Source organism: Chaetodon auriga, chromosome 8, assembly GCF_051107435.1.
Source record: "Chaetodon auriga isolate fChaAug3 chromosome 8, fChaAug3.hap1, whole genome shotgun sequence".
In the NCBI taxonomy this organism is placed as follows: Eukaryota; Metazoa; Chordata; class Actinopteri; order Chaetodontiformes; family Chaetodontidae; genus Chaetodon; species Chaetodon auriga.
The window spans coordinates 8,764,167-8,788,135 of NC_135081.1; the positions used below are offsets into that span (position 1 = coordinate 8,764,167).

At 42.6% G+C, this 23,969-nt stretch overlaps 1 long non-coding RNA gene across 2 annotated transcripts in view; it reads right to left on the minus strand.

Moving 5' to 3' along the window:
• Positions 1-9,887: 9,887 nt before the first annotated feature.
• The window catches only part of LOC143324828 (uncharacterized), a 51,302-nt gene continuing 37,220 nt past the window's right edge, over positions 9,888-23,969 (minus strand). The window contains exon 4 of one of the 2 annotated variants that reach the window (XR_013077486.1): positions 9,888-11,089. This is a non-coding gene — a long non-coding RNA (uncharacterized LOC143324828). The remainder of the gene's footprint in view (positions 11,090-23,969) is intronic. The other variant, XR_013077487.1, reaches the window with a different exon arrangement.

Below are 23,969 nucleotides of genomic sequence, written 5' to 3' on the forward strand. Positions count from 1 at the left end.
GACCCTCCCTGTGCTCCCAGTGTGGCCCTTGAGAGAGGCCATAATCTTCTCCTATCTGCCTTAATGGTTCCCTCTGTGGATGCCGAAATGGCAGGCCTGGGAGTGGGGGCGGCACGCTGAATCCTACCACGAGCATATTGTCATTAAATTAAAAATTTCCAAACACTCCCTTGCTCGTGGCATAACCACCGCCGTGAGAGCGATCATAATTGGCTCTGAAAACATGCATAATTGCCTTCAGCTGGCGTTCTTTTACAGTTGACATTGTTGAGGCAGCGGCGGGGTGATTGGTGAATTGAATATGCAGCTTGTTTCACAATGGCAGTCGTAATTGAAATATGGTACGTGTGAGTGGAAGATTACATTAAAGCTCCTTGATAATCACCTGACAGGGGAGTCATTGAATCGACAATCTGCCGTGGAGTTTCGGGGAGCGGGCCAGAGCGAACAGGCCGAGGGAGGAAGGGAGGGAGGAGGGCGAGTGGGGTGGGGGTAAAGGAAGGCATCAGGCAAAATAGGAAGGAAAAAAAAAAGCTCTTGGCTGGCTCACTTATTCAGAGCAGTCCCGGATTGCCAGCCTGGCATTCCTGGGCTCATTCTATCACCACATTTCTCCCGCTCACTCCCACCCTCCCTATTCCCTCTTAGATGCTCACCCCTCCACGGCTTTGAGTACACCACTTCCCCTTTAAGAGCTAACAGATGGTTATCCATTGCTGTTGCATTTTATCTTCATTTGCATTCATATTTTTATTGTTTTTTTCACAATGGCAAAACAGCTCTTTTCTAGTCAACACTGGCACACAAGACTGTGAGGCATCTCTTTAGTGATCGTAACATGATTCAAACGGCATATTAATGTTTTGATCTGAAACTTCCTCGCGCCTTTTTTTTTTTTTTGTTAGTTGACAATCCTTTCACTTCCTCAGCCTAATAGACAGCAGGAAGGGAAGTGTTATTTCACAACACACACGCTGGGCACATTACTGGGAAACTGACCGAAAATGCACAGAAGAATAGAAAAGATGTTCAGATTCATCCTCTCCTCCTGCGTGCATGCTGACTATCAGTGCTGTTGTTGTAGCTGAGGTAAAAAAAAACCTTGCAGGTGCCTCCTCTCCTTAATCTACTTCTCCCCTCACCATTATCTTATATTTGGGTATAAACACACAGACTGTGCAACCCGATAATATGCAATTAAAAACAAAGATCATTAAAAAGTTATTGGTGTCTGCCTAATTACTATAACTTTACCCCCCTTATAATGAGCGTGCATGGGTATTGATTCGAAGCAAATCTCCCTTTCCTCCTGGAAAAAAGCAGGTAGTTACTTTGTGTTAAATCATTAATATAGTAATGATTTTTCCAGAACACTCTCAATTAAGACCAGAGCAGAAAATGACCCAGGGGAGTTAAAGCTCACGCTCTTAAAAGTGTGATGTTCCAAATATATCCTTGCTTCTCTCACCGGAGAATACGGATAGGGCCGAGCCGTGTCTCTGAATCATTTAAAGCGGAGCTTGTTGATTAGGATGTGTGTAAATGTGTTTCTGTGTTAAAGGTCTGCACCCTTAATGTAATACAGTATGTACTAATACACTGCACTGCATACACTTTGCATGAATACAAAGTGATTGGTGCAGTTTGACCTCCAGTCGGTGATGAAGAAAATGTCGGGATGAAAAATGGATGAGAAACATTCACATTAAAATGAAAGACAAACAATTCCATTAATATAGCTGTAAATAAAAAGAGTGTACGCGACGACCTCGACAAAAGGTGAAACAATCATCACTGTACCACACATCTAAAGAGAAGCATGTCTTTTTATTTCCTTCCTAACCGTGTCTTCCTATTACTTACATTACTTTGATGATGATCACTATAATCTACACTACATACTGAATGTACTGTATATGATAAGGATTGTGTCAATGTGTTCTGTAAATAACAAGATAAAAGGTTTGATCAGGGGGAAGTGAATTTGAGTCCTAGTTTGTTTATTAATCCCAAACTGTCCTGTACCAACCTGTAGGCAGTTTGTTAATTTTTAACAAAGGGGGGGATGCCAAATTCCTGTGAGAGAACATTTCCTCAAGCAAAGGTCCAGAACATCATGACATCTAACCATATAAAGTGTTTTCTTTTCTGTGCCCTTGGTTCGGATGAGAGTGGATATGTTTGCTGAAAAGATGCTCCATGCTTTCATGCGTCTAGCAGTGGCGCTTCACATTGCTGCTTAACGATTGCTACGGTCTTGGATGTGAGACATGCCGATTTTGAACTGCCCCTGGGAAGAATGAACATGTAAGAGTCGGCCCATTCTTGATTAAAAGCTCTGTTTTCGCTGTCTACTTTTCTCTTTTTAGAGCACGCTGTGTGAAATTACTTGTTCTCTGATTCACTTATTTCTCTGACTGCTCTTGTCTCATCTCTCCCCTGTGTATGTGTCTGTCTCACTCGCTGACTCCAGTTGCACTGCTTATCGGGATGCACAGATTTGATTGGCTGAGTAGCATCACGTGAGCTGATTTATAGCACATGCAATTGGTCCGTGAGTTTCCTGGGCCGCTAAGCCGATGCCATAATAGTTAGAAATGCAGCACTGGTTAAAACAGAAACACTTTTAAATTTAATAATTCGAAATAATGAATCAGGTATGGGTCCAAGTCTGGATAGGACTGGTTCTGGGTCTGGATCTGGACCGCCGTCCACCTATTAGTGACCTCTTGGGGGATGGAGAGGGATGGCAGGTTAACAAAGGGGACACATTTTGGTCATTTCTCAATTCGCCTGTTGGTGCCAACAATATGTTAGCTGTAAGCAAATGAAGGTCAGTTCATGCCACCATGGGTGAATCGCGGGTAGAGGACGGTACGTTAAAAGTTGCAGCTATCTTCCTGTGTCTGTCACGGTTTTCAGGTTTGCCTGTGTCGACTTGTTTGCCTTTGAAATTCAAATTCTGCTCCTCTGTGATCCCTGAACCTCCACCCCAACCCATCTGAGCGCCTCCCCCACTCGATTCTCCCCCAAACCCTCGAACAATTAGATCATTTGTCCAGCTATTATCTCAACACCTGCAAGAAAATCTGTCTCAATTTTCCCCTCTGCTTCTGATCTGGTCTCCCTCCCGTCTTCCTCTGTGGCCCCACTGAGATGCTGGTTTGGCCCCAAGCAGCTTCTGTCTCTGTCTGGAGGCTCCAGGGCGCTGCCATCCCACCACGCATTGAGCCATGCCAAGAGTCTGTGCCAGTTCACACCCCTTTAGCACCGAATACTTGTCGTGACCCTGCCTTTTCTTTTCTTTTGTGCTCTTTTGAGGCCCCTGTGCCAAACACACACAGGGCTCAAGTAGGGATATACAAAAAAACATCTCTCTCTCCTTCCTTTCACTCAGACTCATAATATTCACTTAGTGAGGACCAGGAGGGGTTGGAACAAAGAGATCTTTGGGGTTGGGCAGTGATTCGTTATAGTCTCCATAACCACAGTTTACAGCAGCTTTCTTTTGAAACGCTTGACATTTTACTTCCTATTCCTTAGATATAGTCGGTGGGTACAGTGCGTCATCTTTGTTTGACTTTATCACACGTAAAGAGCCGTTTTCACTCGGTTTAATGTCATCCCCTAGGCAACCAGCAGGTTTTTGGCAACAACGCAGAAACGACCAATTTGTCAATGGAATGTGTGAAGTGTCAATATGAATCTATCCAACCGCTCTGGACCCTATTCAGGCCATAATTTTTCATATGCATATGAGAATTTTTTTGGTGTATTACTTTCTCACACTTTTTTTTACCGACAGTGAAAGATTAGAAAGAGGCTCCGGCTCAGGGGTCCAGGGGAGTGGGCGGGGAGGTGACGGCAGAGAGCTGTTTTGTGGGAGGAAGCAGTTGGTTGACCAATAGATGCATGAATAGATTTTAGCTCTGTTTTTACAGTAGGCACTCAAAGCCTCTTGGGCTGTTGCTCGTGGTTATTCCAGGGGTTTCTGAATGGGTCTCCAGCAAAATGAGAGTGTGGTTTGATACTATAGGTCTCCTTGAGCTGTTTAGAAGAGCAACTGGTGTGTCTGTCTACAGTGCAGTCAAACAGGCTAGGAGGAAATGTTCAGTTTGCGTAAGGATTAACTTAATGTAGCTGTGATGTGGTGTTAGGAGAGGCTGACAGAGTCTGATATCAGTGAAATAAAATGACAAACACTGATGTTGAATTACGTGCATTGTTTCCTGTGAATGCCTCATGTGTAGGGAGGCAACCTCAATTCCACATGGGAAAAAATAAATAAAATAAATCGGTTTTATGATGTGATGCTATGGTTAAGGTTTAGTTCTGTATAGGAACAAAAAAGACTTAAATTTAAAGACAGGTCATCTTTTTAAGGAGTTAAAATAAGTACTTTGTTACAATTAACCCTTAAATTCCATTTGGCACATAATGTCTGAGTTCCGTCTGTGACGCGTGCGACCGAGCTGATCGCTGCCATTCTAGTCAATGAGTGCAATTCAACCATTTCAGAAGCTTCCAAGAAGCGTATCTATGATCTGCTCTGCAGAGAATACATGTCGAGTCTATTTGTGATGGACGATGTGTCAATTTGCACAGAGCAGACTGAGCCAGACAGGATGTCAGACACAGAAACGTAGCAGAGAATCCAGTAAATTTTCAAAATAAAACACCTCGTCCAGACTTCTGATCGTACATCAACACTAAACGCAATTAACACAGACAAAAAAAAAGAACCAATGAAAATATGAGACAAATGGTGTCCCATATTGATTCTTTCAAGGGACAGTGCAAACTGCTTCTCATTATGGAACGGTGAGAATGACAGCTTGTCAGACATTTCCTTAATGTTAATGTTCACCAGTCTCAAATCTTGAGTCCACGTCGAATCTCAAGGACGTCAAGTCAGTTTGACATCACTGGGTGTGTGACTTAAGTGTGACTCAAGTCCAAGATGCAAACTCAAGTCATCATCTGTACAGTACGCAGACTTTGTCACTGTTCAACAACGTTCTCTGACTTCCTGTGTTGCACCCAGCATAAGTCCCATAGCGGCTACAGGGCCTTGACATTGGCTTACCAATGACGTGTCATTTTGGGACACTTGCTGAAATAGCTGATGTTGCTGTTCTTCTTGAGAGGACAGTCTCAAATTTAGAGGACATGTCATGGAACACATCGTGGTTTCAGTTCATGAACAGACTTAGGATTTCAGCTTGAAAGAATAAAAAACAAATGACTAAACAGACCTGACGATGGAGTCCAGGCAGTAAAAATCCCAACTAAACCAACAACAGCAGATCTTCACCTGCTGGGGCCCTGGGATCAAGTCAAATGGGGATCAGTGACCTGTAATAATTTTTTACTTGAGGATCCGTGACATGAAATGTTTGAGCTCCCCTGCTGTACATACTCATGATGGCCGAAGAGCAGCATGTCACAGCATGGCATTTATGTTCATGTGACATTATCAAAATGCTCATATGACAGCGCACCAATTATGAATCCTGACGAGATGACACCGGAAAACATTTTGCACTTCCACTCTCACTGACATGACCTTTTACTATGATCCTGCGTTCCTCCGATGACGTTCCCTCCTGTGCTCCCCTCTCATTTTTCTATTCATAGTCTCCATCCCAAGGTAAATCCCATTGGGTGGATGCTTTGTCAGGGAAGCTTGTGAATGTTTTCGCCGCGCTGCTGTTATTTATTGCCCGCTGACAGGGCCATGAATTCCGGGCCAAAGTGAAACTCATATTGTTATCAAAAGCATAAAATTCCTATCACTTTAGGTGTCAGAGCAGAGACAAGAAAATGAAACAGGTACTCATAAAGGCAGCAGGTATCATAAATCAGCCGGAGGGGCCCAAGCAAAGAGACGCTTGATTAAATAAGGGGAATTAGGTATTTTTGCAAAAGCAGGAAATAACATTGATCTATGCCCCTGTCAGTGGCAAGGCTTGACACTATTGTGTATTGTTTATTTTTCTTGCGTATTTATAGTACGTCAGTCTCCCTCTGACTGAATGATATGAGTGAGAGAAAACCCAGCCCCCTTTGCTGTCATGTGCTCTGGTGCTTGAAAACAAGGACAGATGTAGTCAGGATCTGAGTTCACCTTCTCTGGTTTCCTCAGCAATCAAAACACCAACCATATCCTGTAGCTTTGTTTACCAGGACGTATGTGAAATGAACCAATAGGACTGCTGTTCTTCCTGCAGCGCCATAGGCATCAAGAGGCAATCTAAGGTCAGTCAGGGGTGAGACACTTCACTGGTTTATACCAGGGTGCAATCAAATTTCATTGTTTTTTTTTACAGAAAATCACTTTTGGCAAATAATTTCTGTTTTTCTGCTAAGTCTCCACTAATCTTCACACTTTTCCTGAAAATTCTAACACAGCAAACAATCCTTGTGTAGCCTGTTTCATTGCTGCCTCGTATGCTCCCTGCAGAACCTGACCTCATAGAACTAGAATTGCAAAAGTCCAACAGATAAGATTTACTATGTACTTCAAAACCCATAAGTACAATGAAGACTCCCCTGATTTTACACATCAAAGGCTGTTTATCGGTCCAGAGGGAGCTACAAAAGAGAAATGTCACCTGAGGCCTCACCTCTGCTTCAGGAGAGCAGCTCGAGACTACATTAGTACTGTTGTGGTTTAACACACCTGAACTGCTGACTGAACTGTTGGCATCTGAGCTGCATTGTGGGTAATGTAGGCAGCAGGTTTCAGCAAGTATGAAAAAAGCAACAGTATCTGTGGTTCTGCTGCATTGATTTTAATCCATTTTTGAAAAGCTGTCCATTGTGATTCTGATCATGCATCAGAAATATGACTTATTGTCAGTGACATATCTCTCTAAAAGCAAATTTCACAAAGCAGCGCGACGGCACTGTTCCAGGTTGTTCTCCCTAAATGTATAATTTCAGTAACGTCCCCCACAATGATTTGGAGGTGTCTGCATGGTTGATGGGATCAGTGAACTCTGGAGAGTGGGGTGACGACCTTCCACCCCATCCATCACCCAGTGATGGACATGGGAAGCTTGTCCCTGACAGGTTGTGGGGTAGGTGGGGGTGGAGGGTACAAATGGGGTTAAGGATAGGACCAGAGAAGGATCGTGCTTACGGCAGTATGGTAAGAACAAGGGGGGAGGTGGATGGAGAGAAGTGTGGCCAGGATTGAGGTCAGGGATATATGATTGGGGTATTAGATGGACCACAGCTAGCTGGTTAAATGTTTGTGTGTCGGACGAAGATGGATTATCTGACTATTTTTGCAAGTCTCGCGTGTGACAAATACACAAAAGTGCATTTCGTAATTTTACCAGAATCTGTCTTCCTACAGCTTTTTTACGGTACAGGATACAAAGCCACGTCACTAATTTAGGTACAGTTCCCCAACTGACATTTGTGACACAGCAACCCAGACCAATACAAATGATGAATCTGGTAATCAGGAGCAGTGTCACTCCATTCTCCAAATCTTGCTGAGGTGTAATGAGTCTCTGAGGGCCACTTGTTTCTTACTCCCACTGAAACGAGGACCATCGTCATCAATCTTCAGAATGGCTGAAGTGAAGTTGACTTCTGTCTGAAGGTGCTCCTCTTTGTTGATTTCTTCTTGGGTGTTCAGTGGAAAGCCCACGTTCCCATCACACGCTGAGAGAGCGTGCACACGAGAGAGGGCGGGGTGTGGTAGCACGCTGTGTGGACAATGAACAGCAAACCTCTGACTGACACGGCCAGTATTGAGTGAAACCACGCTGGGAAGCGAGGATGCAGTGCACACACACTCACAAATGTCAGTGTAGAATGGGTTCAGTGACATTTGACCCTGCGACCCAAACGCCTGTCAACACCATATACTACCATCATTTTGTGCATGACAGTGTGATCATATGTTTTCCTCTGTCTGACCTAAATGCAGTCATGTCTAGACACTTCTTTCTGCTGCTGCATTGGTTATATTGTGCACCTCATGTCAAAAGTTTGCTTTTTCAGGAAGTTAAACAAGACTCCTTCCCCTCTCCTTTCAGACAGTAGCTTCATGCTTGGCATAGTGAAAACAGGAACAGGCTAGGGCTGAGCTACCCAGTTCACTCTCACTCATAATGCTGAGGTTTCGCTGCTAATTCCTTACACTTTTTTTTTTTTTTTTTAAGTGCAGGTTTTTGTTATTTTTCTGTACATGTTGTTTTGCCAAAGCTGGTGTGTCTTTGCATACCATGACGCAAAGGAGGCGATCATGTCTTAATGCCAAGATGAGACTAAATCTTATTCTGTAAATAAGGATAAGCCTTTGTTACAACCTAAAAAACAACAGGGATTGACACAGATACTGTATATTATAATCTTCTTGAATATTTACTCTGACTGATCCTGTTGTTTCAGACTTTCTTCTGTTCATCAAAACATTTGTGCAATTGAGTACATATGTCTTTATAAAGTATGGGGGCGTGTGATCTGTTGCTGCCAGTTATGGTGTGGATTGGGGGCGGGGTAACAACAAGCTGCCCTTGCTTGTCTTCTGCCGGCCAGGGCCTCAGTGGGATGGGCAGTTTGTGAAATGACAGGACATGCCAACAAATTGCATCACTTCTGCCTCTGTGGCCGAGGACAATGGGCCACCATATGCTGAAGTGGGGAAATGAATGGATCTCATTTGTGCTGGCACCCCGAGCCCCCGCTCCCCCCGACCCTGCTTGGGCCTCCGTGGCACCGAGGCCGACACAGACAGACGAGGCCACCCTCTGCCATGCTGCCATGCTGCTGTCCACCACAGGATCCCATAAGCCAACTCCAAGAAACACTTTTTTAGATTTGTTATGAATTTGTTGGTGTCTGGAAATTCATAACAAAAGATGAATCAGTCATTTTGGGAGCATTTGAGTCAGTCGGGCTGAGGTGGCATTTTTCAAGCAAATTTTTAAACAAACTGTACTTTATAGAAGGTTGTATGATTGGAAGAAAAATATATCGATAACATTTGGTGCATCACTTTCAATTCATGCAAAATTATTATGTTACAGATATTTTCTTCTTAGCTGAACAGACAGGACGTGTCTGTAAAAGTAGCTCATGTGCAAGTTTGTGTTTGTCTGCCTTTATTTGTGTGTGTGTGTGTGTGTGTGCGTGTGTGTGTTTGTGCATCTGTGTGTGCAGGCCTGGGATGATAGCAGATGATTAAGGAGTGGCTGCTCTGTTGACATGAGATACTAATGAGGATGAAATGAGAAGGTCAGGGCTCGTCTCCAGGAGGGGGACACCCCTCCTCCCATCACCACTGCCACCACAACCCCCCACCCCCCACCCCCCTTCTCTCCTTGTACCCCCTGGTTGCCTCCCTCCTCAGGATGGACGGCTAATCCTCCTCTTAATCGGCACACACCAGTACACACACTTGTATACACACACAGACGCAAACACACACGTATACACCGAGGCGCCTCTGATCAGGCACTCTGCATCTTCATAATGGAGGTAATTAGCAGCTAAACAAGGCAAGCTCAGCATTATGATTAGCACCTCTTTTTGAGTGCACTCTAAATCTGACCAGCCTGGCCTCTGCTGTCAATCTGTTCAGCTCTACACATCCAAAATGTATAATAGAGTAGATGAATGCTATGCAGTTTATCAGAATATTCTTAATGAATAATGTTTTATTTGTCATTAATGTTTTTTTTTTTTCTTTAAAAGACGTTAAAGTCCAATCAGCCACAAGACTCTGTCGCTTTTTAAACCCAAACCAACTTTGGCGGTTTGATCCAAGCAAGCAAGGGAGCAACTTATGCTGAAAGCCTAAAAAGACTCAAAATATTCTCTTTTAAAACCCACAACAGTCAAATACAAAGGCACAGGCAATAATGAGTAAAGTCCACGTGTTAATTTTATTCAGAAGACATGAGCATGTTCAACATGAGTTTTGGAATATTGTGCCAGCTTAAATTTAAATGGCTGGTTTAATCATCAGTAACAAATTTAATAAAATGAGAAACAAAACTTCAACATCTATGGAGGGATGTTTTCTAATTTCAGGGTGATAGTCACGTAGCTCATGCAGCTGCCAGTCATCACTAAACTAATCAATGACTTATGCAGTGAAGGAAAAATGGAATGATAGGATATCCAGACAAAGGTAGGAGTGGCGGCTGTCCAGCGCTGCAGTGAAGCGACCTGTGTGAGTGCAGTGGAGCTCTTATTAATGGAGGTGTGAGGGTCTCTATCAGCACAGTGAACTGCTGACCCCGACAAGGGGAAGGAAGTACTCGGCCAGCTGCACGCCATTTTTCATCTCTCTGATGGACCTCAAAAGAGAGACATGGAGGGGGAGAGAGAGAGAGAGAGAGAAGCAGGTCCAATAATAAAAAGAAGTTGGCCCTGTGAAGTGCGGCGAAGTGTTGGATGGAGGCCTCCTAAGCCGTGACCTCTATGATTTTAAAGACCATCAAGCTCACCTCATTAATCAAAGGCTGATTCGTATCATAGTCATCCCCCAAAAAACCCCCACCTCAGCCAGGTCCTTATTGCACTTAGTCATTTTTCACAGGAGGTTCATGGGAAGATAAGGATCCTCAGGTTGCCGCGCAGTTCAAGAGACGAAATGTTGGGGTAGGTGTGTGTTTGATTTTTGCCTGTGTGCTTGTGTGCATGTCCACGTGTGCGTTTGTATCAAAGAAAGCAGGAAGTTAAGATCACGGCCCATGAAAAGATGACACATATGCTTAATGATGCATTATATCAGCACTCATTAAAGAGGAACTCAATTTCACACATCAGAGTCTGTTTACGGGTCTTCAGGAGTCCCACTGCATGTACAGCAATCTTGTAAACAGCCTAAACGAGCAGCAGATATGATTTGTAATAAATAAGGAAACTGTCTGTAATTTTACTCTTGTGTGAATCTGCCATGTTTGTAATTTGTAATGTAAAAATTCCTGTGCAAATGACCTACCGCATTTTGGTGAAACAGAAGTTCTAATTATAGAACTGACGAGCAAATTGGAGTTCAGGAGTAATGTGTTTCTGGCATGCGATTTCCTGTCCTCCTGGGCGTCAGATTTTCCTCTTCCTCCTGCAAAGAAGAATGGAGGCAGTTGCAGAATTTGTTGAGAAATGTTTTGAGGGCAGTTTCAGTGTAATCAGCAAGCTTTGCTTTGTTTAATCAGGAAGTGACAAATTGCAAAATCTTCTCCAAATATATCTATGGATCATAAAAAAAAAAAAGTTACTCATGTTTGGATGCGCACTTTCTGCAACTCAAACTCAACCAGAATATGCTGTAACTTCATAAACATGCACGTATTAAGTGTTGATTCAGTCCAGTGTGATTGCTCTGTTTGATCAAGAGAAGCGAAAGAGAGAGTGCGAGAGAGAGAGAGAGGAAAAATGAGCCTGCCAGTGGTTAATTGAGCATACAGATTCCTAATGTGTCAGGCGGTGGCCTCGCAGATGAGGGATGGCACTTTTTTACGATGCATCTTCCTTTGTTTCCTCTTTAAGGCTAATGAAGTCGGCCTTCCAGTCACCACCTGGGCCAGACACTCAGACACCAGGGACACTCTCACATCCATTCACAAAGTCTAACAGCGAGTCATCATCTTCAACGCCCCCCCGCCAGCCTCCACCTTCCACCCCGAGCCGGCCCAAAGACAAATACACACGCACGCAATGACACACAGCCTCAAACGCAAGCGCAAGCGGGCTCGCACACAGGCTGTATATGAGAATGCATGCACGTACACACAAGTCGGGTTATTAGCTGGACGTTTGTGATAAACTCACACTCTGGGCTGATGTTTACAGCATATTCATTATCAAAGCCGCAGACCTGTTTATTTTTACTGTCTCAAAACAGCAAGCATCCATTATCCAAAGATTTTTTTTTTTGTTTTTTTGTCTCTCCGGCTTGTCTTTTTTTCCTACATGCCTTTAGGTCACCCACTAATGAGCTTAACACTGAGGAAACGTGGAAGCGATTAGACGAGGCTTGGCTGTTTGAGCAACGGGGTGATGATATTGTACCTTATGATTACACGCATTTATATCAAGAGGAACGAGAGGAGAAAGGGGGAAAGCTAGAGGGTCCGCAGCTTTTCACACTCCAGTTCCAGCTGGGTGACTTCACACGGGTTCTCCTGTGTGCGAGCAACTGGTGAGTGACGATCACTGTGGTTGGCAGCCTCGCACTCCCTCCTTATCCTTGTTCTGCTTTATCAAGGTGAGCCTAAACCTCCTTCAGTCTCTTTTGCTGTAGCAGCTCAGGCCAAGCAGCTCTGGTCACCCAAACATGTTCAAGGTGCTCCATGACCATATGTTTGCTCATTGGGGAGCGGAGCAGGGAAGGGCTGGATTCTATGACCTTCACCCAGGTTGAGCAATGAATACTCCAGGCTCCGCTCGCTTGGGTTCATGCCAGGTGAACACAGTAGTCGAGCATCCCAGACATGCAACCGGAGCCCGGCAAGCATTTGACGGCTGCAGGCACACAGAAGGTGGAGAATGACAGTGGGTGGAAACTGGGGAAAACTTAACTAGTTCTCTGCTCTGTGGAGTTCGGGTTTGTCCAAACTAGTGTTTAATGGCTGGTAGAATTTTCCAAACCTGCAGAGGGCCATCAGACAGTCATTCACTTGATGTTAAAATGGGACAAAGTTGGGAATGTCAAGGTTTCCACACACAGAAGCAGCAAAAAGCTCACATATGTGTTTGATCTCAAGAATTAAAATGTTTTGGGCGGATTCTGCTTGAAACGAAAGAAAACTGATTTTAATGCCACTAACATCCACCGCTGAGTCTCTGTCGTGAAACAATACTGCTTCTGCTTCTCACGAGTTGTGACATGATATGCCGTGCATGGCATGCATTGTACATTTCCTTTACTGTAAATCCAAATCCAACTTCCATTTTGACTTGTTTCATTGTTTGATATCAATTCCCTATTTAGCAATATTCAGCACTGTAGCACGGACGCCTCAAACAGTAGTGACACTTCCCTGTTTTAGTTCTTTTGGGTTGCAGGCAAAAGCGTTGTGGTTTTACAAACAATCTGTGCCAGGATTATAATAATTATCAGTGCTTTTCAGTTTCAGTTTGAGCACTTTCATGGTCAGAGTCAGGGCCAAAAATAAAACGATATAAAAGTTTAAAAATGCAATAATTAATTGTGTCTCCTTCAAATTAAATATTGTTATGTTTAATATTTTAAATAGAAATATATTCAGAGAATATTTATAAATCACATTGAATAATAAATATAAAATCATAGATCATTTAGTCACATTGTTGTTCTTCTGTCCTTTTTCTACACTTTAAATTTCAGCTCACTTAAAAGCTTTAAAAGTGCATTAGTTAAATTTCATTGTTCCCCAGTGAACTTCTCCTGACATTATTTGAATTAATTGTTTAGTTTCAGCTCCTTTTAACATATACTGCGTCCTGAATTATAACATCTGCATGGGGGCAAAATAAACAACAGATTAAACTTGTGCTGATAACTCAAAATGTCTGCACAGTCGAGCCAGCGAGGGATCATTGTGGGGAGGGAAAGGGCTGAAGGAAAACGCCATTACTCTCCAGATAATTTAAACATGTGTTGGCATTTATCTTGGTGGTCCATGTCCGAACACTAATGACAAACTCTTGTTATTAGTGGACTGAATCAAAGCCAAAGGCATGCCCACCCAAAACTTAATCCGTTAATGTTCCCCACTCTCTAATTTGGTATTACGAAAAATACACTCCATGCATATGTACAGTAGTTCTTCAAAGTAGTGTAAATACAGAGTAGCACAACACATAGTGGACATGTTTTTTCTTTTTTTTTTTAATCTTCCTCTTTCTCCCCCCTGTCTCTCTCTCTCTCCAGTCTTCTGACATCAAACTTTATTTTCGTGGGAAGATTAAATATTTCTGCTTGAGAACACCCTTTAAACTATGAAATGACTGCTGTCACTGACAGACAGACCCCCCTTGTACACACACACACATACACACACACACCACGCTCCCCTGATTTTGGATGGATAGATGGTTGGGGAGAGGAGGAAGGGGTGGTGGTGGTGGTGGTGGTGGGGGGGGGGGGGGGTTGGGGCTGAAATATATAATCTCCTGAAAAGAATGAGGCCCTCTGGGATTTTCTCAAAGTGGCCCCTCTTTGCGCTGGGGCTGGAGGAGAGTGGGTGAGTGCTGGTGGTGTGGGGTGGACTACAACATGGCCACTCCACACTGTAACCTGAGCCAGAAGGGGGCCAATCTGTCAAATAATTAGCTGTTGCCCAGCACAAAGGTTTTATTTGCAGGAATTTCATCGAGGCAGGATTGAATAATATGTCTGTGTATTGTGCGGGGTCATGGGAACATCATCTCTTACTGGTGGGCCATAAAAGATGGCTAAATGATAATGAGAAAAGGCTCCGGTAATTCAGTTCCTCAAGCGTTGGTTTCCATCCCTCCCCCCTTCTCTCCTCCTTTCTCTCAGTCTTTCTTTCCTTTCTCTCTGCTCAGCTAATTGCGGAACTTCATGTTGATGTTAAAGTGATTTTATTCAGCGTGCAGGAAAACACATGCTGACGTATGATTTAAACAGCAGATTATCACATTTTTCCCCTTATTTATTATCTGGTATAGAATTCATGAATGAGAAGTTGTCTTTTTGCTATGGAAAAGCAATAATAATAATATATTTTTCAAAGCAATAAAAAGTGATACATGAATAAGAGTGTTGAGGGTGTGCTGTCTTCTGTCTTGATTAAATATAAATGAAGACAAAAGACGGCAGAAAGAAAGAAACATTTTTACCAGATCATATCAAAGACTTTCCTCTAATCCCTTTAATATTTATTGATTGCTAAGCCATAAATGAATAGATAATCAGCAGCACGTGCCTCCCACTCCCAAACCCACTGGCTCAGTTGTCTTTTTGGATGTTGACCTCTGACCTCTGAGAGCAGCCAACCAGGAAGTGGATAGTGTTAAAAGGGATTGATTAGTTTGTGGTCTATAGATGATTGTTTATATCATTCCATACTGGAGGTTTGACCTGTAGTGACCCCTCTGTGGACCAATCCGCTGAGAGCCATGACCTGCATCCATTTGCAACAGCGCTAATTAGCTTTGACGGGCCTCGGTTTTGGGTCGGGGTTGTAAAATGAAGCCCTGCAGTGCCCTGATTGAAGAAAGACGCGGCGCGGCTACTCCACTTCATGCCTACCATTTCCTCCTGCCGAATGTCAAACACATTAAACTTAATGTACCAGCAAATCTTACTCAATTATTTGTATGTTGTTGAGGTGTGCGCGCGCGTGTTTATGTGCGTGTCTGGTGGCCCTAAATGGTGTTCATATGTCAGTGTATGTTCAGCTGTCTAAGCACACTCAAGCATGCTGGTGTTTACATGTTCGAGGGGGATGAAGAGGGAGAGACAGAGTTTGCCGTTTCACTGGTATGTCCATGTGGGATGAGGTTACACATCCTGCAACACATTGCAGAGGGATGAGGAAACTTGCTTTTAAGTAAAATAATTGGATTATTGCATCCTGTGATCTCGCTAATTATAATGAAAGCAAGCTTACTATTTTCCAATTATTATTCTATGCCGATTCTGTTCCTCTCTAATAAAGAGGAGCACTGATGCAAAACAAAATGCCAGGACTCCATTTCCTGCCTGTGCCTTAGAGCTATTCAGAGATGAGGGACGTACACACCCTCCAAATATCACCCCAACACCCCACATGAAACATCTGACTACAGAACATACACAGCTTCCAACATGACATGTGATAGTATGCAAATTGTTGCCATGTGCAGCAATCTTGATGATTTTAAGGAAATTATTGATCTGCCTTTAAAATTCACAAGATCCAACATTAAATTCTTGAAGTTCATAACATTTATGTCAGCTTGAAACTGTGCAAGCAATAATGTGTGAAATCACAAGGACCGTACAATATAGTTTATGTGATTTATTCTCCACCGTGTCCTTGGTTACCAGGCATCAAAACGACATGAGTCACTGACTCTGCCTCTGACAAATCATTGTATTCAATCTCCTCCCCTGGCAGTATCTTCCACTCTCTCACGGCTCCTCCTCCTCCACATGCACAAGCACACACGCACGCACTAGCACACGCACACTCGTGCCTCTCGGTATCAGTCACTTATACCTCCCTCTGCCCTGTCTGTCAGTCTTCCACCAAATTCCCTGGATCACAGTACATCTGACAGTATTTCATCTTGGATTTGAGGATAAGTGAGAGGATTTCAGTTCAAGCTCGGAGCTTAGCATGAAAACGCCGCTCAGTGTGAAAAGCTAAGGGTTTACACAATGTGGGATCCCCTCATCCCCACCCTCACCCCCAACCTTTTTTTTTCCCTCCTATGTCGCTCCCTCGCCCTCTCTCTCCTTCCCTTTTTGCAGGCTTTTGTTGATTTAGCTGTGAGTGGCTGCCTGACACAACATTGGCTAACTCCTCAAGGAGCTAAATACAGCTAACCCCGTTGCATAGTTATTCTATCACTGGACTCTAAGGGGAACACAAAAAGGATGTATTTTAATTAAGCAAAACCCAGGGGCTTCAGCATTACTATAACCACATGAAAGTGGAGACAGTGAGATGAGGAAAAACAGCGTGGATAGAGAGAAATTGTAATGTTTGAAGCAGTGCTGCATGATGCACCTGGTTACTGAAAAATAATGCATTCTTGTACTGACCCCCGTGTTTGGACACTTATAGGACTTTGGTGTCTCTGATGTACATCAGTGCTGAACGACACCAAATGCATGTCCCAAATCAATGAAGCCAGTATGTGGTCAGAACTATAGCACTGCAACTCGAATCCCATTTGAAGCAAAATGAGAGGGACTTCATCTGAAGTTGCTCACAAATGCCACGATAAGACCAAAACTAACCATGAACTGATCGCATTAACAGTGTGCAGACAAGGCTTGACATTCCTCTGTGCCACAGAGCTCCACTATTGTCCAAAACCATATCAGTGTCCCACACTGTTGAACTGGGTGACACGTTCCTTAATTACCATGAACAAATGCATTGTAGTAGATATTCAGTCAGTTCCACTCACACCGCCCTGCTACTGTAAATATCAGCAAATGTGTATGGACAAATTCAACAAATTCAATTTTTACTCCTGTTTGAGTAACATTTGCTAAAATCTGCTGCACCCAGCTGTCAGCAAATAAGTTTGCCTACAAAACAAAACAAATCCTCTATATGTTCTATATATGTGACCCATTAAAAACAGTTCCTTCTTCAGCAGGTGGGCTTGGGGCCACAAGTATTAGCAGATGGACTAACACATTGTTGGTTTTAGTCTTCTCTCAGATTTTGTCAACAATAAGAAAAATCAAAAATAACAGCAGATCCTTCAAGTGTGATATTTTGGGACCATTACTGTCAACAAATACATTATGGTGGACAGCATTGATCCTGCCTGGTTGTCTCTACAGAAGAAGATGAATATGTTAGGAGTGATTTTTTTTTCTTCTTTTTTTTACATTCACCACCTTCCATGATAAAACGTAGCTCTAATTTTATGCCGTAAGGACTCAAAGCCTCTAAGACTCAGCTTGAAAACAAGTGTTTAGTCATGTTCCTCTATCTCCATTTGGCTGAGTAAGGTTACTCTGTAGTGTACTGTCTGCAGTAAAACAACCGTTTGCATTAAAAAGTAGCTTTTTTTTTTTCTCGTTTGTTAAATTTTGTGGTCTCTAGTGTAAAACAATGCAGAAGATTTCCAATCAAACAACACACACAGTAAAACACAGTGAAATGGCTTACATAAACTGCCAGTCTTCTTGGTTATAATCTGATTTACATGTAATTATAGTAATTACACTAATGCCTTCATTATTTCTGTTATTATGATTTATTTCCATGCAACAGTGTATTGACTGCGTCTGCTTGTGTGTGCAGCACATTTTCCTGCAGCATACTTGTCTAACAGATTCTAATAACAGGTGAAGGGTTAGAGTGGACCCCCCTACACACGCACACACAAATATCTGCAGCATAGGTTAACCCTGGAAATAAAGAAATAAAGGCATTACATGGAGAACCTGAGGAGAATCTTGAATGCCAGTTGGCTGTAGGAAAGATGGATTGCCTGAATTCTCCACCAATCACCAAACAACACATTGGCTGCAGCATTGATTGATGAAGTATTTAAGTCGTCAATCTCGCATCACCTGCTTTTCTTGTCCACCCCCCGCCCACCCCCACCCACCCCAAAATGGCAGCAGAAAAGCTATGCTGTGTCTGCAGATCAGATGAACCTTGACCGATGGAGAACTTTTCAGCCTTTGGGATCAAAATTGTAAAAAGCTTGTGATGAGCCTGAATACACAGTTATACAAGTAAGACAAAAAAGAACAAATGCTCAGCGCTCATAAGCATAATGTACTGTACAATTTGTTACAACCTGTTCACTGCAGAGAGGTGAGAGGAAGACTTTTATAAGGATGCACAGCTTGGGTCAAACAGAGGCCTGGCATGGAGTCTGTGCTTGTGTGTGTTTCAACCTTCCATCTTAATGCAGCTGTTTTCCAAACTGCACATTATACCTCCACCGCCATCCTTGCACAACTTTGTGATAGGCCTCAGTGTATATAACTCAGCCCAATGCTATTGATTACAAATCATGATTAACAATAATTATATTGACAGAAATGGAACATTAGCCCTCACCTCTGACCTTATTTGCAGCCCTCTTTGTACTCCATGATGTATTCAATATCATAATCATGCTTGAGTACACTTGGTTTGAAAAAAAAAAGGGGGGGGGGGGGATCAATGAAAGTGCATTCATAAGCAGAGAGAAAACATCACACCTGCAGATATTGTGTTGACAGTGCATTGGAGAGCAAACACAGAGCTGCTGTCCTCTTGGACTTATGCTGAAGAGGCCATTGATCCACCGGTTAACCTATTCTCCTGCATCAGTACAGCAGCAAGCCGTCGGAGGAAAGCCACCTCCCCCCACCTCAGCCATTGTTTCCCTCCACTAATATGATACCCCCTGAAGGTTCTCCACAGACCTCATTTCTAATCAATGCATGTGGTTGGTGGGATCATCCTGTCTCTGCAAATTAATGACTTCACTTTTTTCTGTGGTTTCATTCCATTGATTTGTTTTATTAGCCCATTGATCTCCATGCACTCCCCTCCTCAACCCATCCTCTGCCTCACCCAGCCCCAACCCTCTGCTTCCTCTTTGCTTATCAATATGAGAGCTGATGGCATCAGTTCTGCAAAAACTGTGCTTCCTTCGTTAACCGGTGACTTCGGAAAAAGGAAACGCATGTGTGGGAGTGGAGAGCGGTGCATCCTGATGGGACGAGGCTAACTCTTGTTATCAAGCATGATGTAGATTTGAGCTATTTTGTGAGGAAAAAAAAAACCTTTCAAACTACCTGCCTCCCTTTCTTTCTTTCTTTTCTTTCTTCCGTTTTGTTGCTTGTGAAATGCAAGGAAAGCTCAAGATTTTTCAAGTTTTCTGTGGGTTGCAAATATGAATATCCAGACCAAAGTAATCTGGTTTTATTAGTTTAATACAACTGTCATGGTCTAAATCACTTAGACGTTCATCTGGTCAGGGCTCGGCGGTCTTATTAACAGCCATATCTAACTCTCTCCCCTATAATTCCCTTTGAGATCCGAACAAAAGGATAGGAAGTACTTTACTCCGACAAGTCAGACTTCACTTCACAGGAGGAATTACAGCTTTTCATTTTCTGTCACTGGAGCGTTTTAGTGAGGTGCCCCACTAGCATAACGATGTTCTTTCTCTCTTCTTTTATGACTTGAACCATGCACAAAGAGTTGATTCATGGTAATTACATGTGAAAACACAAATGTCGACGTGTATATGTGAAGTTTAGAGTACGCTCGCTGAGAGAGAGTCGCAAAAGTACACACACTGGATATTCTGATGCTGAAAGAAATGTAGAGTCAGAGACAAAGACTTAGACTCTGGAGAGAAACAAAAACACACAAAGATCCTTAAAGGGAGTAAAACTCAAATGTGTTGTTGTTCAGGTTAGCCCCACGTCCATCAGTGCCTCTGTCTGATTCCATTAGGATAAACACTGTTTGCATTCCCTGGATGACCGCAGTTACACATTGTCTTCCCATGGCCACTGCGGTATTATTCCTGTCCTCCGTAAGCCATCAAATAGTGACACATGCCGTCTAAGAAAACAAGCTGAAGTAATACTGGAGGCCGTAAAATGTCTGGCCCCACCCATCCTCCCTCCTCATTCACAGCTCCATCCTCCAATCCTCTCTGTAGCTCTCCTGCTATCCAAGAGCTATAACTCATCAGTTTGTACTGTGTATACATGCAATATAGTGAGATCAAAATAGGCTGTCAAACTGAGGAAGCATCAAAACTTGTAGCAGCGAGTGCAGGAAGCAAAACTATAGCCGAATCAAGCGTGCAACGTGCAATTGCGTGGATGTTTGGTGCCTGAAATGGTGAGTTTCTTTGGTAAGATATGACTGAATCTTGACAGTGTCCATGTTCAAAGATGAGAGAGAGACTATCAAGCACCCCACCCCCCCACCAAACTGCATGTTTATCCAGCTTGTGGGAATTCCTGTTCCTCAGGAGGGATCTGAAGTCGTCACGACTGGCGATGTTCCCGTCCCACCCTGCCGGCCTCTTTCATGGATATCACATCCCACACAGATAGACGATTACTCACTTTCTCTCTACTTAGACATTACACTGCTGTCCTGGCAGCGGGAGAGATGGCTTGTGTGTTTATATTTATAAATAACAGTGAAGTGAACCCTCGCAAAACTATGCAGACCAACACATGCAAACACGTAGGCTAAGTTTATATTTTAGCCGTTCAGGCTAAAGCAACGACACTTACGCACGCACACAATTTCATGTTTTCATTTTAAAGGGGCACTCCGCTGATTTTACGCCTGAAGTTCAGTGTACTCATCATGAGTAGTTCTACTCAGCTTGTAGAAACAGTTGCGAAATGTCTCTTGTGCCTCTGGAAGGGGCTTTCCGAAGTTTGAAAAAACAAGCGACAATTTTATCGAGGTCATCTCCGCACGGGCTTGAGAATTAAACATTTTCTAACAGAGAGACACTTACAAACTGGAGAAGTGGGGTTTGAGTCGGCGGAGTGTGCCTAAAGAAAGGCATATGAGTTGAATTGTGGGAAATGTAGGATGAGGACTCCTTTTTTTTGTGATTCTGCCTTTTTTTGGAAGTGTAACACCAAATTACAGGAGGCGCCCTTTAAAACAAACAAAAAATTATACAAGAACTTGAAAGCACGATTGGAACTGGATTTTTTTTTTTTTTTTTTTTTAGTATGCACATACATATTTACATCAATAAATACACTATGCATGTGCACTTCCTGAAAGCATTCACACATATTTACCTTCACAGACCTCTAACTTCTATCATCTTGATACTATTATCTGTAATTTATACCCCAGATTCCGGTCATAAAGATTTATCTCTGTGATTAAATGTGGTACACTATTCAGCACAGAAACAGGTAGGTAACTCTAGGTGGGTTTAGCCTCCACTTCATCGCTGCATCTCTCTCCTGTCTTTACATAAATCCTTTCAGGGCTTCTGGCAGCAGTTTCCTGCTCTTTCATCTGGCTCCCTTGTGGTAGGACTATTAGCCCGGCCTGTATACCTGCAAGTGTTTGGGAGGCAGCTGGCTCTGGACGCTCGGTGCCTGCACGGGCCCAGGGGCTGCTGGGACCTGGGAACGCTGGCACCAAATACCAATGGGTAATTAGACCTTCATTCAAGAGCAAATGTGGCAAGCATTAGACACAAGGCTCTTTCCGGTTCAATTCATATCTCCCTCCTTCCTTCCTTCCTTCCTTTCCGTCCTAGCAACATTCACATCTTCACTGTTTTCCCTTTTTCTCTTGTTTTTGTTTGTCCACTGTTGGACAGTCCTTAATCTCAGGCCAATATCTTGACTTGTGATTGTCTTAGATGTGGAAATTTGGGGTCTACCAGAGAGACAAAAAGCTGTCAGTCAATGAGAACAAAATTACTCTAATTTCTGTCATTTTGAAAGTCAAAGCCAATTAGTTTGACTAGAAAAGGACATTTTGGAAACCAGGATGATTCAAAACAGCAATCTAACAGCACTTGCCTTTGTAGTTTTAATTTGTTACCCCAAAGATACTTCATTTAACTAGCAAAGCAAATTATTAGAGATATGAAAATATAATCGTCCCTGCTCACTAAATGATTTTCAGGAAAATGGCATTTCAGATTCTGTTTGTGTCAAAATTAAAATAGAAGTCAGCCATGAAAGACATAAGTACTATCTTCTCATTCACAATAGACATGTTCATTAATGAAAGCTGAAGTGCAGCATAATAGCCTCCCCACTTTAAAGCATTTATGAAAAAAAAAAAAAAAAACATAATGCTTTTATAGCTTCTAGTTCTCACCGCAGTCTCAGGTACACGATTGGCTCGACATGATAGGAGCTGAATATATTTATATGACTCAGTCGATATCATGTAATGTGCCACTTTGTCTGTCTCAGTTGTGAGAAACATGACAGCAGTTGTTTCTCATGTGAGAGGAAAACTATGAGAGGCCCCTTCTAGTTTTGTGGTGAAAGGTGACATAACCCATAATTCCACTCAAACCACAATGTCCTTTTATCAGACGTTCCTCTCTGATACTGCAAGGGTGGTTCACATGACACAAAGCAGTCACAAATGACAGAACTGCTGTAGATGTGCAGATGTATGGAACCCCATAGTGGTCAGTATTGAATAACTAAATAAGACACCATTAGATAAATAATTACATCAATTAAAAATGTAATATTGTATACAAAGAAACAGCTGCATTGGAAAATAATTTAAGAAACTCAACTTTTTTTTTCTTTATTTTATTTCTCCAGCTCCTGTTGGCTAGGAAAAAAGTTATCTAGCCTTGTGCGTCTTATCAGCCTGCCAATTCACATGGTGATCAAATATGTGATAAAATAAGCACACGCTTAATTGTGAAATGTTGCGCTAGCAGTAACTTGAAAGGTCACAAACCATGGCAACAAAGTGTGTCCCTGTTGGGTTCATCTCTTTTTTTGTGTCCCCTGGAAAACGATTCATTGTCATCTGTGCTACCTGCACTGTGCTACTGCATTTGTTTGGCTGCACATACTGATTAGGCCAAAATGTACCATGCAGTATGCTAACAAAAACAAAATCTGCACGATGCCAAAAATATCCAGATGTCATATTGATTTTGCAAAAGTCTCCAGCTACAACAGTCACAACAACTGCAAGTTTTTTTTTTCCCAATTTTTGTTTGTTATTTCGTCATTAAATTCACATCTGTGAATGTTCAGACATTAAATCAACGGTGTTGATTCTGTATATTGGCAGTGTTACGAAAATTTATTTACCCCACAGTCACACAGAACACTGACTTCAGCAACAATAGCAGAGGACAGCCAGGCCCACAACTGAAAGATACTTCTCATTTCATACCACTGTTATTCTTTCATTACATTAAATTTTTGATGTATTTGAATTATGCAGCTATTGCCAAAGAGGACAACATGACCAAACCAAGATGGGCATTAACGTGGGCAAAATTCCATCGATTATCAAGTTTTATGAAAAGGCACTGAGCTGGATTGGAGCAAAGACAACAAGGATAATGTTATGCTTCCAGAGCAATGGAAACACACACAACTCCAACTCACGTTACATTCGCAGTGAAGTAATGCTGCTGAATCTGGTTCCTTCAAATCGTCAGATTGGCTTCATCCATCTTTCAGGTGATTGTTCATCTTTTGGAAAATGGTGAAAAAACACATTTATGATTTTTCTTTTTTTTAAGCGTTCGCTACTGTTTACTTTTCAAACCAGAAACCAGCTAAGCCTGGCCGAGCATACTGCAGAAAAAAAAAATCAACT